This window comes from Giraffa tippelskirchi, chromosome 4 (genome assembly GCF_054371585.1).
Source record: "Giraffa tippelskirchi isolate mGirTip1 chromosome 4, T2T-mGirTip1v1.2.pri, whole genome shotgun sequence".
In the NCBI taxonomy this organism is placed as follows: Eukaryota; Metazoa; Chordata; class Mammalia; order Artiodactyla; family Giraffidae; genus Giraffa; species Giraffa tippelskirchi.
The window spans coordinates 56,259,817-56,278,788 of record NC_137278.1 but is presented as its reverse complement, the minus strand read 5'-3'; the positions used below and the strand labels follow the sequence as shown (position 1 = coordinate 56,278,788).

The window sequence follows — 18,972 nt, the reverse complement described above, 5'->3', positions numbered from 1 at the left end:
CTGTTTTACATATGGTATATGTTTCAATGCTATTCGCTCAGATCATCCCACCCTCTCCTCCCACTGAGTCCAGAAGTCTGCGCTTTACATCTGTGCCTCTCAAAGGCTCATCTTAACAAACTCATCTTTACTTGATTACATCTGCTAAAACCCTACTTCCAAATAAGGACACACTCCCAGGAACCAGAGACGAAGACTTCAACATATCTTTCTGGGGTACACAAATGTTCTCACTTCCTATGGTTAGGTTTCTTTCCATGCCTTGTTATTCACATGGCTCCCCTGAAGGTCATCAGTGTTGAATTCAATGGCTCTTCTCAGTCCCTAGCCTTGTGACCGCCCTGAAGTATCTGTCATGGTTACCTTTTCTCTCCTTCCTGTATCCCTCTACTGAGCTGATGTCCAGGTACTGTGCACATTGGTGGCTCCCTCCATCTTCCATAGTGTTGTGCATATATCTTCTTCTATGTCTTTTCCTTCTCTCCCCATCTCCACTTCAAGGTGCATTTTAATGCTGGGGCCTCGGTCGTATTCTCTTCTTTCAACTCACTCTCTCCTCTGGCCGTTACCCAACCTTCATGCTTCAGTACCCTCTTCGAAGTATTGAATAGATAACAAATATATCTCTCTGGTCCGACTGTCTCCCGAGCTCAGGGCAAACGTTGCCTCTTGGAAATCACCAAGAGCCTCCAAGGTGATATATCCCCAAAACAACACATTCTCTTTACACACACACACATATTCCCCTGATCAAAGAAACAATTATTTCTCTTCTTGCCCTCCCTATTGCTGGTATTAATACCACCACCCTCCTGATCCTTATTTCCCACGCATTCACATCAGTCTCTGTGAAATTGTTCTGAGGTTTCCAGAAATACTGTGGCACTTTGACCTTGGACAGGCTCCACCAGAGTGAGTGGGACCCAACCAGTGAGATGTGCCTTATTGCCATTATTGTGACCCCAGCTTTAGATTCAGGGAGTCAAAAGGCCAGGGAAAGTCTGCTCTATGCTTGATTCTGTGGCTGATACTCTAATAGCCACAATAGCAAGAGCATGTGTAGCAGACCACTTAGGCATATGGATGACTCTAGGCCTGGTTTCAGAGGCAAGGAAGCCCGAGGGCACCCTCTCTTTCAAATGCTGCTTGTTTGGGGGTCTATGATTTTTGCATTAACTCTGCAACTTTTTCAGTCTCTGGTAGAGAATCTCACACACAGCCAGCTTCCTATAAATGTGGTTGAATGATGGAATTTGTCTGAGTGCTTATCTCAGCCATAAAACCCAATACATTTGCACTCAAGGGTCTGTAAATAAGCAGTTAATGCTGTTTCACTGCAACTCAACTCCCTAGAATCTTCATCCCAGGCATAGCCAGAGAGCATAGTAACAGTGATGGTTAAGATTCTGGCTGAATATTCATTGGAAGGACTGATGCTGAAGCTGAAGCTCCAATACTTTAGCCACCTGATGTAAAAGAGCTGATTCATTGGAAAAGACTCTGATGCTGGGAAAGACTAGGGGCATGAGGAAAAGGGGGTGACAGAGGATGAGTTGGTTTGATGGCATCTCCAATTCAATGGAGACAAGTTTGAGCAAACTCTGGGAGATGGTGAAGGACAGGGAAGCCTGGTGTGCTGCACTCCATGGGGTCACAAAGAGACAGACACAACTGAGTGACTGAACAACAAGATTCAGGCTGGAGGGGACTGGAAAGCTGACCCTAACTCTAACTCCATCGATAAGGAGGCAGACATTTGGAGACAGTCAGGGACTTGCCTGGGACCCACTCTCCCTTTCATGCTACCTGCCTTTATTTACTCTCCCTTTAGAAAGAATAGCACTGGGCTCTGATGACCACTGCTGAAGTGGGCAGAGGGGGCCCTTCTACGAGTTCACTTGCCTACAGTGTGTTGGTGGGGGGAGGCGCCATCCCATTGCACAGTTTTATCCTGTGACATCCACCCACTGCATCACAGAAATATTGCCTGGCAGCCAAGCATCTCAGGAAAACTTTAGGGAGTCTGTCCTGGGGTGAATCCTTGGGATCTGGAGGGCTCAGGAGAGGGAAGAAGGAAGAGAAGAAGTATTTCTGTGTTGTCACATTTTGGGAAATATAAACCTTGGGCTACATCCTGGTTCATGTGGAGCCCAAGCATATGTTCTGTTTTCAAGGACTCTGCTGGGACCTTATGACTTCTTTCAATAAAGGAAGCCTTGATGGACTTCCCTGGTGGTTCAGTAGTTAAGACTCCTTGCTTCCAATGCAAGGATCGTGGGTTCCATCCGTGGTCAGGGAACTAGGATCCCACATACCAAGTGATATGGCCAAAAAATTTAAAAATAAAATAAAAGAAGCCTCATTGGATAGCTGGAAATTTGGTCAGTCACATACGCAACACTTCTTTGTTGAGGACTTATTGTTGTTGGGGGCTTTGTCATGATATAGCAGTTCATACATAGTGAGATGGACCAGGAGTGCAGGTTTTGTTTTATTTGATGTAAGATAATTTGTTTTTTGAGAGTGAGAGAGGGAGAATGAGATAGGTGCCTACATGTGACCCGAGGTCCAGGCTCTACACTGAAAGCCAACAGATCCAGGAGATGTTGGGTGGTCTGGAAAGGCCTTCAGAATCACGGCTGCTCATTCCCAGAGCTGGTGGACAGGGTTGGGCTGCAGGTGGAGTCCAGGCAAGGAGGACACAGGCTGCAGTCATCTCAGAGGAGTGGCATCTCCCCAACATTCAGGTCACACTGTTACATGAAGTCTTCTTGGTCTCAGTGACCTTGTTCTCTGATACTCAGTACTTATTGCCTGTGGCCTCAGTAGGCCACTGTCACCTAGGCTGGGGTGTCAGAGGGACTTCAAGACTTCTTGTTGTTGTTCAGTCATCAAATTGTGTCCAACTCTTTGTGACCCCAGGAACTGCAGCATGCCAGGCTTCCCTGTCCCTCACTATCTTCCGAAGTTTGCCCAAGTTTGTGTGCATTGGAATTGGTGATGCCCTCCAACCATCTCATATTCTGTTGCCTTCTTCTCCTTCTGTCTTCAATCTTTTGAAAATGAGGAGCTAACCAGGTGAGTCACCCACACAAAGTCCCACCGGTGTCCACAGCAGAGCCAGAATAATACAAACCCAGGGTCCCTGTGTGCATGTCCCCCCTCTCCCCCGCAGGCCGCCATCCCCTGCACCTGCCACCTGCTTCCTTCCCATCAAGGTTGGCAGTGCCCATGGCCGCAGGGACATTTCCTCCAACTCTGTGCTGGGGATAAGTGAGCAGGGGTTCTGTCTGCCTGTGAACCTACTCTACACCAGGCACTGTCTAAACAGTACCTTATTTGACCCTCCAACAGCCTGATGAAGCTCTCCAGGTTTTTTAAGGCTGCAGAGTGGTGTCCAGTGAACTCAGAGAGGTGTCCAGTGTGTCCTCAAGTCACCCAGACACTTGCAGCACCACTGGCGGGGCTGGGAGGGGCCCCCAGGCCCCCGGGGCGGGCAAGTGGAGATGGCCTGGCCTGAGAGTGATACATGGAGAGCGTTGTCTCCTGCCTGACAGGCAGAAGATAAACAGCCCCCCGTTAAATCTCACTTAATGCTGATATTTATAAATTTATTCAGCTTGTGTTTACTGAATCGAGAGAATGCCTAATAACATAACGTGCTTCATCTCACATGCTCCTCCTAATGAGAATGCAAGTATTGCTTAATTTTTTCTTAACATTTCATTTGCTTTCCACTCCCCCCCACTTCCTCCTCTAGTTGTTGGCTCAGATTTTCCTCTGTTGCCAGTTCTGGAAGGTTTTGGCTTCTGGGGTGCTGGCGAGGAGAGGATCAAAGCAGACCTGGGGCAGCAGTTGAATGGAGCCCTGTTGCCCTACGCAAGTTCATCCCATGACATCGGTGCTCGTGGTATCTGGCTGCCAGAAGGATGGAGCGTGCCGAGGGGGAAATGAAAGCCTTTTGCATTTTCTGTGCAGTTTGCAGTAGCTGCAGGCTTTGGGTCAGGGTTGCAGTATTGAGGGCTTCAGGACAGGGGATTTAGAACAGAGGAGAGAGGCATAGTGTCCTCGGCTCTGGAGAGACATGAAGGGTGATCAGAATGACCATGGGAATATAGGCAATGTTTGCAGGGTTGTGCTGTGGCTGTGTGTGTGTGTGAATGTGTGCATGTATGTATGTGAGTGAAAGTCGTTCAGTCGTGTCCCACTCTTCGCGACCCCATGGACTGCAGAGTCCATGGGATTCTGTAGGCCGGAATAGTGGAATGGGTAGTCTTTCTCTTCTCCAGGGGATCTTCCCAACCCAGGGATTGAACCCAGGTCTGCCGCATTGCAGGCGGATTCTTTACCAGCTGAGCCACAAGGGAAGCATGTATGTATGAATCTGTATATATGTGAGAGAGAGAGAGAAAGAGAGAGACCTCACTTTTACCATAGTTTGATCTCCTCATTATGAGTTTGTTAAAATGAAGTTACCCCTAGCTGTTTATTGCACTAAGTTCAACTGTCTGACTTCCCAGATGGCTCTAGTGGTAAAGAGCCCACCTGCCAAAGTAGGAAATGTAAGGGACGTGGGCTTGATCCCTGGGTCGGGAAGATTCCCTGGAGGAGGGCATAGCAATCCATTCCAGTATTCTTGCCTAGAGAATCCCATGGACAGAGGAGACTGGTGGGCTACAGTCCATGGGGTCACAAAGAGTTGGACACAACTGAAGCAACTTAGCATGCAACTGTCTGGCTTCTGAAAGGGCAGCTATGGATATACCAGGCAGTCTTCACCCAGGAGTGAGGCAGGGAGAGATGGTCAGAGATCAGCAAAGCTCAGGAGAGCATCTGGAAAGGGGGTGAGGGTGGAGAGAGCTGACTGGTCTCTTCTGGGCTTCCTTGGGATATGTTGGGTGGGCAAGAGAGGGGATGGAGGAGTGAGCTGCCAGGTTTCACAGCCTGAGGTGGGGTGGTAGTAAAGAGATGTCTGGAACCAGGATGGGGTGTGAGGAGAGCTGGAGTTAGGGAGGAGAAAGCCTGGAGAGATGCTGACGGGTAACAGGGTAGAGGGGGCCATGAAGTGGGCATTCCCACCATGGGGGGAGATGGCAGGGAGACAACTAATTCAGGAGACCAGAAACAGGATTTGGGATGAGAAATTGGAGAGGAGACGGGATTCTGGCTTTCCAGGGGCCTTTCCTGCAAGCTCCCCAAACTGGCTGGTCTGTGGTCCCTCCCAACTCCACCTGGAATCCTCACCTTTCAGGTGTTTCTTTTTTTCTTTCTTCCAAGCAACCATATCATGTAACTGAAACTTTCTTTTTAGTTTTAAAAACTGAGTAACCTTAAATAGTAACCTCAGTTCAGTTCAGTTCAGTCGCTCAGTCGTGTCTGACTCTTTGCGACCCCAAAACCACAGCACGCCAGGCCTCCCTGTCCATCACCAACTCCCGGAGTCCACCCAAACCCATGTCCATCAAGTTGATGATGCCATCCAACCATCTCATCCTCTGTCGTCCCCTTCTCCTCCTGCCCTCAATCTTTCCCAGCATCAGGGTCTTTTCCAATGAGTCAGCTCTTCGCATGAGGTGGCCAAAGTATTAGAGTTTCAGCTTCAACATCAGTCCTTCCAATGAACACCCAGGACTGAGCATACTAAAAAGCAGACATTACCCTACCAACAAAAGTCCGTCTAGTCAAAGCTATGGTTTTTCGAGTAGTCATGTATGGATGTGAGAGTTGGACTGTAAAGAAAGCTGAACACCAAAGAATTGGTGCTTTTGAACTGTGGTGTTGGAGAAGACTCTTGAGAGTCTCCCGGACTGCAAGGAGATCCAACCAGTCCATCATAAAGGAAATCAGTCCTGGGTGTTCACTGGAAGGGCTTATGCTGAAGCTAAAACGCCAGTACTTTGGCCACCTGATGCGAAGAACCAACTCACTGGAAAAGCCCCTGATGCTGGGAAAGATTGAGGGCAGGAGGAGAAGGGGACGACAGAGGATGAAATGGTTGGATGGCATCACTGACACAATGGACATGAGTTTGAGTAGGCTCCGGGAGTTGGTGATGGACAGGGAACCCTGGCATGCAGCAGTCCATGGGATCTCAGAGAGTTGGACACGACTGAGCGACTGAACTGAACTGAACCTTAAATATAAAAGTTGAGTGGAATAATTTATACTTTCCAGTCATAACCTCTACATATCCAAACTTATGTGTGTCTGTGTGTGTGTGTGCTCAATCGTGTCCAACTTTTTGAGATCCCATGCACTCTGTAGCCCGCCAGGCTCCTCTCTCCATGGGATTTTTCAGGCAAGAATACTGGAGTGGCTTGCCATTTCCTCTTCCAGGGGGTTTTCCCCATCCAGGGGTCGAACCCAAGTCTCTTGTATCTCTTGCATTGGCAAGTGGATTCTTTACCATTGAGCCACCTGGGAAAAGTGAAAGTGAAAGTCGCTCAGTTGTGTCCAACTCTTTGTGACCCCACGGATTGTACAGTCCATGGAATTCTTCAGGCCAGAATACTGGAGTGGGTAGCCTTTCCCTTCTCCAGGAGATCTTCCCAACCCAGGATCGAACCCAGGTCTCCTGCATTGCAGGCGGATTTTTTACCAGCTGAGCCACAAGGGAAGCTCAAGAATATTGGAGTGGGTAGCCTATCCCTTCTCCAGCGGATTTTCCTGACCCAAGCCATCTGGGAAGCCCCATCTAAACTTGTAGAGAGCTGTAAATGCTTCTCTTATAATTCAGTGGATTGCCCCTCCCCACATCCGTGACCCCTCTGACCTTGGACGAGACACAGGCCTCTTGTGGCCTCATGACCTGAAGCTCTGGTCCTACCCTGGGTGGCAAACTCTGATCTGTGCATCTTCCTCTGGGCCGGCAGAGCAGGAGGCAGGCCTGGCATGGATGGTAGCCATGATGGGAGCAGCCCCCTCAGCCTTTCTCTTCTTTGAGAGGCAGAATGAGGCTGTCTTCCCTCTGCTTGGCATCTTGGAGGAGAGGGGGCTCAGGCCTCTTGACATTATCCAGGAAGTTGGGGTTGTCATGGGAACCCAGGAAACTGGGAACTTCTATGGCGAGGACGGAGGCTCCAGGTGAATGTAAGAGACCCCCAGGCCTTCTCCCCAGGGGAGGGAATTCCAATACTGCCTATCACTGGGTTTGTGCCCTACATGGTCCTCTTCCTGTCCGGATGCCAGTTTCCTGTCCAGTTAAGGGCAGGTGGTCACCAGCTCTATCTATGGCTTAATTTTCATGGCCACCTGCCAGGCAGCCTAAAGCATGGCGTCCTCACCTCTGCCCGCCCAGAGCAGGTCAGGCAGGTAGTATGGACATCAGAGGTCCTGCGTATTGGGCACCTGTTTTAGGGGGGAGTGGGGAAGCCCCAGACCCAGCCTCTGTCACCTCCTCCTGTTTCCAGTCACCCAGGTTCTGACCTCTCCCCATGCGGCCTGTGTCCTTTCGGTGCTTCCACATCTGGGACCCCTCAGGATGGCCAGCCATCCCAGGCTCCTCTCTGCTCTGCAGCAGGGACTTCCTCTTGACAACTCCCCCCATCCCCCACCACCACTCCGCCAGGCCTCCCTCTAAGCCCAGTTCTGTTTGGGGCTCCTTCAGGAGAGGGAGGGGACAGGGGCTCATCCCTCTCTTTTGTGCTGCCTCTCCCTCCCACTTCCGCTCCCCTCGCTGCTCCCGGTGACCTTTCACCCCTTCCTTGGATGTCCCTCAAAGGCAGCTCCTGTGGTTAATAACTTCGGCTGGCAGCCCCACACAAAGCCAGGGCAGGAAACCATTGTCCGGGGGACAATGGCCGAGCCGCCCAATAATGAGGCGGCCGCAGTGTTGTCTGACGCCCTACGTTGCCCTGGCAAAGGGGGAGGGGCGGTGGGGCGCGCCGTGCCCCCACCTCCTGGAGCTGAATTATTCCTCCGCACACATGGCCGTTCCCCTTCCCCAGGAGGCATCAGGCACCTGTACCCTCCGATCAGCCACGTGTCCTTGCAATTGTAACTGGGTAGATGTCTCCAGTGACATTCCAACATACATCCGCTAGGCTCTGGCTTATTTTTCTGTTCCCATGTCCTGACTCGGGGCACCATCGAGTTTGACAATCGATTGGTTCTGGCAAATCGACAAGGTTGGGGAGATCTCAGCCTGTGCCTGATGGGAAGCATGCCATGTCGTCTGGGTTCAAGGCTTCTCCCCTCCGTTCCTAGCTATGTGACCTTAAGGAAGCTGCTTAACCTCTCTATTGTTGGTGTTCAGTCCCTAAGTTGAGTCTGACTCTCTGCGACCCCATGGACTGAACTCCAGGCTCCTCTGTTCTCCACTATCTCCCCGAGTTTGCTCAAACTGATGTCCATTGAGTCGGTGATGCTGTCTATCTCATCCTCTGCCGTCCCTTTCTCCTTATGCCTTTATCCCAGCATCAGGGTCTTTTCCAATGAGTCGGCTCTTGGCATTGGATGGCCAAAGAATTGGAGCTTCAGTTCCAACATCAGTCCTTCTAGTAAATAGTCAGGGTTGATTTCCTTTAGGATTGACCGGTTGAATCTCCTTTCAGTCTAAGGGACTCTCAGGAGTCTTCTCCAGCACCAAAAGAAAGCATCAATTCTTCGGCATTCAGCCTTCTTTATGGACCAACTCTCATTATCTGTACATGACTACTGGAAAAACCATAGCTTTGATTATACGGAGCTTTGTTGGCCAAGTGATATCTCTGCTTTTTAATATGCTGTCTAGGTTTGTCATAGCTTTTCTTCCAAGGAGCAAGCATCTTTTAATTTCATGGCTGCAGTCCACAGTGATTTTGGAGCTCAAGAAAATAAAATCTGTCACTGCTTCCACTTTTACCCCTTCATCTCTAAAAGCAGAAGTGGGATAGGAACCAAGGGGAGGGCTCTCAAAAGTTACCTGACAGGTGAATACCTGCCACATCCAGGAGCTACCTGCCCTTGTCACCCTTGCATGGGGACATGAACTTCTCCAGTTGTGTGAGTGGCTGTCCCTCAGTTACAACTTGACTTCCTTTTTATGCGGACCCCTGTCTTGCATCCCAAACCAGACTGTAAATTACTCAGGGCCATGATGTGTCACACGCTGATCCCCCATCTCTCCCAATTATGCCATCTGCACAGTACTGGGCACTCAGGGTGGGGGGATCCCAGTGAAGCCACGAGGACTGATGGCTGAAACTTACAAGAAGCTCTAGAGTAATTCTTAGCCCTGCTGTACGCTAGAATGACCTGGAGAGGTTTAAGAAATATACAGGAACTTTGACCTACTTGGTATGAGCCAGGCATTGGGACTGTGTGTGTTGTGTGTGTGATTCATGTGACATGTAAGAATATTTTTAAAAACTGGTTAAAAAAACCAGATTTGTCTCCTTGGAAAACATGCCAGCTCACTTTCATGCTTGAGCATAGCCCTTCTCTAGAGGAAGGAGTGGACAATGTCCTGAGACATTTTTCTTCTTCTTTTTTTTAATCTTTGGGCATACCATGTGGCTGGTGGGATCTAGTTCCCAGACCAGGGATGGAACCCATGGCCCCGCTATGTTGACAGCACAGAGTCTTAACCACTGCACCTCCAAGGAAGCCCCCTGAGACATTCTTTATATCTTTGAACACAATGTTCTTCCTTACAGCTTTACTGTTAGTAAGAGATTTAGGTTTAGGGACAGTTTTCTTTTGAAGTCAACTTTATTGAGATATAATTTGAATATATTGAAATATAGTACAGTTTGGGCATATATGTACACATATAGAACAACTGTCTCAATCAAGATACCGAATAGGCTGTATTCCAAGAAAGGGCCCTTGTGGACATGAGATTTCAAAAGCTTCCCAGATGATTTTGGGGGTACATCAACATTTGAGCACTGTTGGGGCCCCAATGCTCATGTTCCAACAGTTTCTGCTTTGCAGTCACAGAGAGGTTGACCAGGACAGCAGTTCTCATGTTTCAGCACACACAGCATCACCTGGAGATCTGGTTAAGGGCTGATTTGGTCCCAGGTGAGCCTGGGACTCTGCATTTCTCACCAATTCAGCCCACACCTTGAGACTTTGATTCCAGGTCTCTCATTTCACACATGAAGCTCCGAACATGGATATGGGTGCCTTAAAAACCTTGGTTTCCAAGTTCCTGGCCTAATGATAGTCATGCCCTTCATCTTCCAATCTCTTTCTTTTTTTTTTTTATCTCTACCTGAACCCCAAATCCCAAACAAGAGGCACAGCCATAATAACAGGTGTCTTCTCTTTCACTTTGAGTGTTGTCATCCATTTCAGCCCACCCTCACCCGCCCTAGACCCCCATGAATCACTTCCCTGGGAAAAGGCTTCCTTTTTCTGTCTCTTTCTGAATGATTGACTGGTTCACTCTCTCTCAACACCTACCTTCCCCATCCCATTCCCTCACTCAATATGTATTAATTCAGCTTAATGAGCAAGTGCACTGGCCAGGCTTGATCACATCTTTGAGGATGAAGATCAGCCAGAAGCTGTGGTTCAGTTAACCCAGAAGGAAATTGATTAACAGTATAGATGGGCAGAGAGAGACTTGTGTGATCCCTCGGCGTGATCCCCTTATTTTACAAAAAGCATTTAGGAGAAGCCATCCACTCCTAATCCCAGCGAGGAGTATATAGAGTAGACCTCGCGGAAGAGGAGGGATTTGACAAGGACTAAAGAATCCACCTTCAATGCAGGAGACCCTGGTTCAATTCCTGTATTGGGATGATCTCCTGGAGAAGGGATGGGCTACCGACTCCAGTATTCTTGGGCTTCCCTAGTGGCTCAGCTGGTAAAGAATCCGCCTGCAATGTGGGAGACCTGGATTCGATCCCAGGGTTGAGAGGATCCCCTGGAGAAGGGAACGGCTACCCACTCCAGTATTCTGACCTGGAGAATTCCACAGACTGTATAGTCCATGCGGTCACAAAGAGTCAGACATGACTCAGCGACTTCCACTTGAAAAAGTATCGGAGAGGCTGTGAGAAGACAAGGAGGTGGGGGTGTGTTGTTGTCAGGAAGGAGACACTGCTGATGGAGACTGAGCCTCATTTTCTCAGAAAACTGGGAAGAGATCCTCCACACTTGGCTGCCCAGACGACCGACATGACCTCAGGCTGCCAGGATGGTCATCCCTGCTGGGACATGGGAGATGATACTATGAATAGGTTCTCCCCTATTCAACTGTCCTCTGAACACTGTCCTGCTGGGAGCACAACCAGGGTGTGTGCCTGGGGTTGGCTGGGGATGGGTCCCATGAGCATTGGGACCTGGAGATGCTGGGACAAGAGGAGAGGAAATGTTTGGTCTGGGGGCTTGTGCTGTGCTGTGTATGCTCACGCTTGTCTGACTCTTTGTGACCCAGTGGACTGTAGCCCGCCAGGCTCCTCTGTCCATAGAACTTCGCAGACAAGAATACTGGAGTAGGTTGCCGTTTCCTCCTCCAGGGGATCTTCCAGACCCAGGGATCGAAACTGCGTCTCTTGAGTCTCCTGCATTGGCAGGCAGATTCTTTTACCACTGTGCCACCTGGGAAGTGCCAGGGGTATCTAGAGTTATGTTTAAATATTAGCAAGGCTATCACATAGAGTTAATTAGTACTGTCGACTTTGAAGAGAAGTGTGTTTCACTTTGCCTTTGGGCAGAACTAGGTTCTAACACCCCTCCCCAGATAGAAAGAATCACCTGGGGTGAAAGGGACTTTCAGTTCCTGAATCTGGACAGCTGTCAGACATCTAAGATTCTCTGCCTGCTCCCCAAGCGTCCACTAGGGGATGTCAATCATCTTGGTGCCCGTGTTTATCTTCATGTCTGAGGTGTAGCCGGCACAGCAATCCCCCTGTGGCTACCTGGCTGAGACCAGAGGAGCAGGCATTCACTTTCTCCCAGAATAGATGCACACACAGAATTAATCACTACAGGCAGGAATCCTACTCCTGAGCCCATATCCAGAAAAGATGACCACTAATTCGAAAAGATATATACATCCCACCCCTGAATGTACATAGTAGTGCTATTTGCAATAGCCAAAAAATGGAAGCAACCTAAGTGTCCATCACCAAATGAATGGATAAAGAAGATAGAATATTACTCATCCATAAAAAAGAATGAAATAATGCTATTTGCAACATGGATAGACCTAGAGATTATCATACTAAGTGAAGTAAGTCAGATTGAGAAAGACAAGTATTATATGATAACATTTATATGTGTAATCTAAAAAATAATACAAATGAACTTATTTACAAAACATAAACTGACTCATAGAAAATAAGCATATGGTTACCAAAGGGGAGGGGATAAATTAGAAGTATGGAACTAACAGATACACCCTACTGTATGTAAAATAGATAAACAACAAAGATTTATTGTGTAGCACTGGGCACTATATCTGATAACTTGTAATAATCTATAACAAAAAAGAATATATGTATAATGAAATTGCATCACTTTGCTGTATACCTGAAATAACACAATATTGCAAATCAACCATACTTAAAATTTAAAAAAGTGATTGGTGCTAAAGATATGGAAATGAGAGTTAAGAGAGCAGCATGGCTTATCTAGGAAGATCATGAGGGTCCAGATTGCTGTGGATTGAGTGTCTTGTAGGGTTTGGGGAGGATCAAATGAGAGTGGAATGTGGCCATGACCAGCCCTGGGAGTCAGCACAGCCTTACTCTGGCCAGCTGTGTGTCCTTGGTTATACCAAGCGTAAATTTCCTCTTCTGCGTGGCGGCAAGATTGACCTCAAGATATTTAAGGTTTCTTCTAGCTTAGACACACTAGAACTCAGTGGTTTGAGGGATTCAGTTCAAACTCCCATGCAGAGGTGGAAATTAGGGCTGAGCTGGATCACCTTAGGGGAGTGGTGGGGTCTGTGTCCAGAAGTCCTGGCCTTGGGTACTCTGGAAGGGTCTGGAGGGAGAGAGGAGAGGACAATTAGGATGATGTGAGATGGAAAAGAAAAAACTGGATTGCCCTCAGCCCCTTCAGCCAAGCATTGTGGAAAATTCTCCTGCCTGTCTATTATCTGCGGCACACTTGGAACATCCCACAGGACACTGCAGGGGTGGCCTAGCCCGTGTTCCACAAAGCAGCAACAGCTGCTGGTTAATTACACGGACACAAGGTGAGGCACGCAGCTGTCTTTGGAGCAACTCACAAAGAGTTGCAACTTCTGAAATTAGCTCCCAGCCACATGTGGGGAGCAGGCATTTCAAGTCGCAGGGGAATGGCTCCACAGGGCTTGTGCATCCCACACTGCACCTGAAATCCTTGCTCTCTGCTGGGAGGGTAGAACTTGCTCCCTTTTCTGGCTCCATTGCCCAGGGAAGGACGTGGCAGACAGTCTGGGTGCCAGCACTTTGCTCAGATCACACACTCCTCTCTCCATCTCAGGTCACCTCTGAAAAAAGTGCCTGGACCTCAGGATGAATGTGTTCTTAGGAGACAATGAACAGCTGAAGAATCCTTCCCATCAGTGGACCTGAAGGATGCTGCGATGCAGCCTTCAAGACGGAAAAGCCAGGATGCCAAACACCTGTCTCTTTCCCTCCCGGATCCCAAAGCACTCTTTCCCAAAGCACTGGCCTCAGAATATGTCTTAACATGTGACCCCAATCCACGCAGTTGCTACATTCGATGAACCTTTGACTATCTCTGGTAGACAGTTAATCCTGTAACTAGCAAACGACCTTGTCTGGAGAATTCCATAGACAGACGAGCCTGGCAGGCTACAGTCCATGGGGTGGCAAAGAGTCGGACATGACTGAGGACCACAATAACCAAACACACAGGTATTATAAGACCTCAACGTGGCTACACATATGTAAGCATCATGCAAACTGGGGGGCTAAATGGAGTCCCCATGAAAGTCCCCAGACAGTTGTGAAGTGCAAGCCACATGGTAGATGATATTATAGTTGGTGGAAGGGGACTGAGATTGAGGCAATGATGGTCACAATTACTTTCTCAGGTACAATGTACTTGATTTTTCTTAATCCTGAGAACCCTGCCTGTTGGGTGCTGTTCCTATCTACTTTATGCAGATCATGAACCATGGCTCAGAGCAATCAAGCCACAAGACCAAGCTGGCTCAGAACAAGTGGCAGAGGTGGGACCTTCCATCACTGTGTTCCAATCTCTTTAGCCAGGGGTTCCCTATATTGGGGGAAAATAAAATGCATCTGGGCATTCAGTGGAAAAACAGGAATGTGAAAAGTTAAAATGGTTTGTCAGCCCACAAAGAGACTCTTGGGAAGGGTCACCTCCTCCTGAAGTGGGAGTGTGAGATTGGGGGCAGAGGAAAAAAAGTTTAGGAGCTGAAATAAACTGGTAAAAAAAAAAAGACTGTGGCTGTTCTTCCCCAGAGACCACAACAAATAGGCCATAGCAGCCATCGGTGGCAATAATCAGTGGTTCGCTGCTCATCAGAAACCAGGGTGGGCTGCTAAAATATCGACCAAGGTCAGCCTAGGCGTCCCACTTCCAGAAAATCTGCTTTTCCAGAACACAAACTTGTAGTCCAGGATGGCTGGGGGTGCCTGGTTATTTAGTCATCTTAAATTCCTTGATTCCTCTCATAGACCTTTAATAAGTGAATCTCCCCTGTGCATTTACAATTGGACTTCCGTCATTGATGTAACATCTCAGAGTGCCATATGAAGGTATGTGTACCTCCATGCTTAGAAAGTGGCTTCTTCTTCCTGAGAGGGGCCGTGAGCTGTGCCTCCTTAGGTGTCCCAGCCGCCCTGAAATTTGCGACATGACCGAGTAAGTGTGTGCTGCTAGAGCTCCAAACTTCTTAGCTCCATCCAGATTCTTGTACCTGGAGATGCCTGTTCTTTATTGCTCACCTTTTTCTGGCTTCTGGCTCCAGCTGTTCACTGGCACACAAGTTATAGGTAGTCATCCCTCTGGCTGGAACCCTGATAGTGTTTCTCTCAGGCTCACCTTGGCTTCCTTTTTGTATGCATGCCATGCTCACCATTTGGGCTTTGTCTACTCTGGACTCTGTGCAAAGTATGCCCTTGGAAAAGAAATCTAGAAATGTGCATGTCAGACCCCAGGACTGGGATGGGATGGACAGGGTTTTAGAGAGAAAAGAACTGATGGAGACATTGGGACCTCAGCTCCCACACCCAGCCTTTGTCATGTAACTTGAGTCCCCTCATTTGCAAAGTGCGGACAGGCATTTTCCTCATGCATTGCTCGGCAGTGGTTGCAAAGGATATGGCACAGAGTTGGGACATGTTTCATGAAAGATGGCTGCTATTTCTGTATTGCACTGTGATTTCCATTAAACTGTGACCACAGGCTCCCTTGAGGGCTAGATGGTAAGATGATGTGGTGAGAGAGGGGAAGCGAGCTCTGCCAGACAGACAGGTGGGCCCACGAGGGCCCAGGCACAGGGATACACTCAAGGGGGTGGAGGCAGGAGTTCTGGAATTATCAGCGCTGCTGCTGTTGGAGCTTCACATGAACCTCATTTGTCATGGACCTTGGACCCTGAAATGCTGGGAGCTCTATGCAGATCCCAGACGAAAGATCTGGCATTGTGAGCACTCTTTTTTTTTTTTTTTTTTAATATTTATTTGGCTGTGTTGAGTCTTAGTTGCAGTATGCAGAATCTTCCAGAGTGTCTGGGCTCAGTAGTCATGGTGCACAGGCTAAGCTGCCCTGCGACATGTGGGATATTAGTTCCTTGACCAAGGATTGAACCCACTTCCCCTGCATTGCAAGGTAGATGGTAACCACTGGACCACCAAGAAGTCCCCACTACCATTCTTTTTAAAATTTGGATGGTCTCACCTCCAACACATCTTTCTCATGATCCACCAGTTTGCTTCCAACTTCTTAGAAGGGAGGATGAAAGTTGTGAAGGAGTCGAGAAATCCAAGCCTTGTATGTAAGAACAATATTTTGAATCTTGTTTAAGATTCCCAAACCAGTCAGTCACAGGGTAACTGAGGTTCTGCACATCTACAAGGAAAGGAGACATCATCTTATTGCCATGTTAGTAATTAAACAATGAGTCTGAAAGTCGAATATGCTGTGTCTGCATTTGCCCTGAATTCTGGAAGGAATAGAATTGCTGGGGGGAAAGCAGAAGGAGTAAACTTTTGTGGGGACTTTGGGGAAGGATGTGGGAATATTCAAGGACTTCTGAGGTTGGTTTCTTTATTACATCTAATTCCACTCTCCTCATTGATTCAGACGAATCACTTGGGCACTGTTCTTGCATTTATCAGTCATGATTAAGGTCAATTTTTTGGCTCACAAATAGAATGACTGAAGAAATAAGGGTATAAGAAAGGGAGGTATGAGGAGGAGGAAAGGCAGACAGAACAGGGAAAAGGGCAAAAATACAGATTTCTTTAAAGATGTTGAACCATCACTGATTCGATAAGCAAAATGGTTTAGGGTCTTCTTCACTTTTCTCCTGAAGGAGAGAGGCAAAGAGAGAAAGAAAGCAACTTGTTCGAGAAGAGAAAAGAAGCAGTGGAGAAACAGCAGGAGGTGGAAAATTGCTCCTGCCTGACATTAAAGATTATGTTCACACTGGCTGGGTAGATCAGTGGTGGGCGGTGGGCAGCTGGCAGAAAGAATGAAATATTTGTAAGGTCAAATATTTATAATTTGAAACTAAATGTACCTGAAATTAAGGGTTGTATTCTGGGGAAGGGTGTATGGTGATGAGAGTACGCTCTTCTTCTATTATTATTAATATTACCAGGTAGATGTCACCTCATTTTATATCCATTAATTGATTGATTTTATTCCTTCACCCAACACACATCAATAGAGCCTCCAATATGTTCAGCTTCTTGGGGTTCAGTGATAAGTACAAACAGATGGCCTCTCTTCTCAGGAGCTGATAGTCCACTGGAGGAGATAAACATGAATGAAATCATCACCCAGATGCATGTACATCTGCATGAGTGATAAATACAGTGCAATGTGGTCTTTAAAGGAAGCACTGGACCCAGCTGTGTCTGCAGTGAGGCTTCCCTAAGGAAATGATGCTTGAACTGAGATCTGAAGGACGATGGATGCCAAGTGGTCTGAGAACTGAGAAAAAATGAGTGGGCACAGTGAGCAGCAGGCATAGCAGCCATGTGGTGGTGGGGTCAGCCCTGCTGGGGTGGGACAGAAGAAAGTGTGGGGAGGATGGGGCTTAGGAGGCGGCCCTAAAAAGGAGCTATGGAGGGAAACTGAGGCTCAGAAAGGGCGAGTGGTTTGAACAATATCACAACACAGAAAAAGCAGATCTGGGATTCCATTCTTATGGCCTGGAAAGTCAGTGCTCCCTAGTGAATATTTTTTCACGTATTAGGTACTTTGTTCAATGTGAGTACCTGGGGAAGGCCACCTTATTATCCTCATTAAAATACTAACAATTTTATGTATTTCTAATCAAGCGTCTAGAACCCATATGTAACACCGTGTTATAATGTCTTATAGTAACATGATCATTGATTACACAGTACATATAACCAGTCACATCCCTCCTGAACTTTCAAATGTATGCATCTGAAACCTTTCTGGTTAGTGATACCACAACAGAAAAATAAGCTGGGCTCTGTTAAATTGAAAAGCACATCCCCAGGGGCATGCGCACGTGATTGCAGCCAATGTTTGGTACGATTGTATTGATCCATTTGCAGACATCTTCATTCTACACAGTAGACATGTTCTGGAAAACATGTCTCTAAGTTGAACTTGGACAACTCAAAACCTGTAGGTAATCTGAAGAAAGAATCCCTTCTTCCAGGATCAGGTTTAATGCATTTACACGTTCGTATGACAAGTTGTCTTAAAGCAGGACCTACTTGGAATATTCCAGGGCTGACTGTTGAACATTATAAAGACTATTGCTGCCTTTATGCAAGATGGTAGGTGTATAGATTGCAGGTCTATATTTATATATGTTCCTTTTTAATTTAATTTTTTATTTTTATTATAAATTTTTATACAATTTTTAAAAGCTACACTCCAATTACAGTTATTACAAAATATTGGCTCTTTTCTACATGTTATACAACACATCCTTGTAGCCTATTTTGCACCCAATAGTTTGTACATCCACTCCTCCACCTATAATTACCCCTCCCCCACTTCTATGGGTATATATTTTCCTTTTATAACTTGGTAAGAGTATATCAGGGCTTCCCTGGACTCAATGATAAAAAATCTGCCTGCCAATGCAGGAGACGTGAGTTTGATCCCTGGGTTGGGAAGATTCCCTGGAGAAGGGAATGGCTATCCACTCCAGTATTCCTGCCTGGGAAATCCCATGGACAGAGGAGTCTGGTGGGCTACAGTTCATGGGGTCACAAAGAGTCGGACATGATTGAGTGACTGAACAATAAGTTATCATATAGAGTCTCTATCTAATGATCTATATGAATGGAGTGACTTTGTCTTTCTGTACTAGGTTGGAAGGCTTCTTGGCAGAGCTAACACAGGATGATGGAAGTTAGGTGGCTGACCTCCAATGTCTCCTTCTGTCCAGCCACATGCAGCATCCGTAACGAACTGCCCTCCTGCTGGAAGGATGTGCCTTGTCCTGAAAGCCACCTCTCACCACAGCCTCCAAAGTCTTGTATTGGTTTCTGAGCTGCCTACTTTCATCTGCACTGCTTGGCTCCTTACCTCCATGACCTTCAAGCCCATGGTTGTCCCTTGTGGGTTTTTCTGGGCCCTTTGAGTGGCCATAGGCCAGTCTTTCGCAGCAGCCAACCTCCACTTTTCTCTTGTCACCATGTCACCTGTCCCAGTAGACAAGGTGAATTGTTCTTGTTTGGTTGCTAAGTTGTGTCCAACTCTTTGCAGCCACAAAGACTGTAGCCCACCAGGCTCCTCTATCCATGGGATTCTCCAGGCAAGAATACTGGAGGGGGTTGCCTTGCCCTCCTCCAGGGGATCTTCCCAACCCAGGGGTCAAACCTGAGTCTCCTGCATTGG

At 47.5% G+C, this 18,972-nt stretch overlaps 1 long non-coding RNA gene across 1 annotated transcript; it reads right to left on the bottom strand.

Moving 5' to 3' along the window:
• Positions 1 to 2,474: 2,474 nt before the first annotated feature.
• LOC145545011 (uncharacterized) lies at positions 2,475 to 8,369 on the bottom strand. Its single transcript, XR_014081788.1, has 2 exons — positions 6,773 to 8,369; positions 2,475 to 4,384 (listed from the first exon to the last, which is right to left on the bottom strand). It is a non-coding gene; the product is annotated as an uncharacterized LOC145545011 (long non-coding RNA).
• Between the last annotated feature and the right edge of the window lie 10,603 nt (positions 8,370 to 18,972).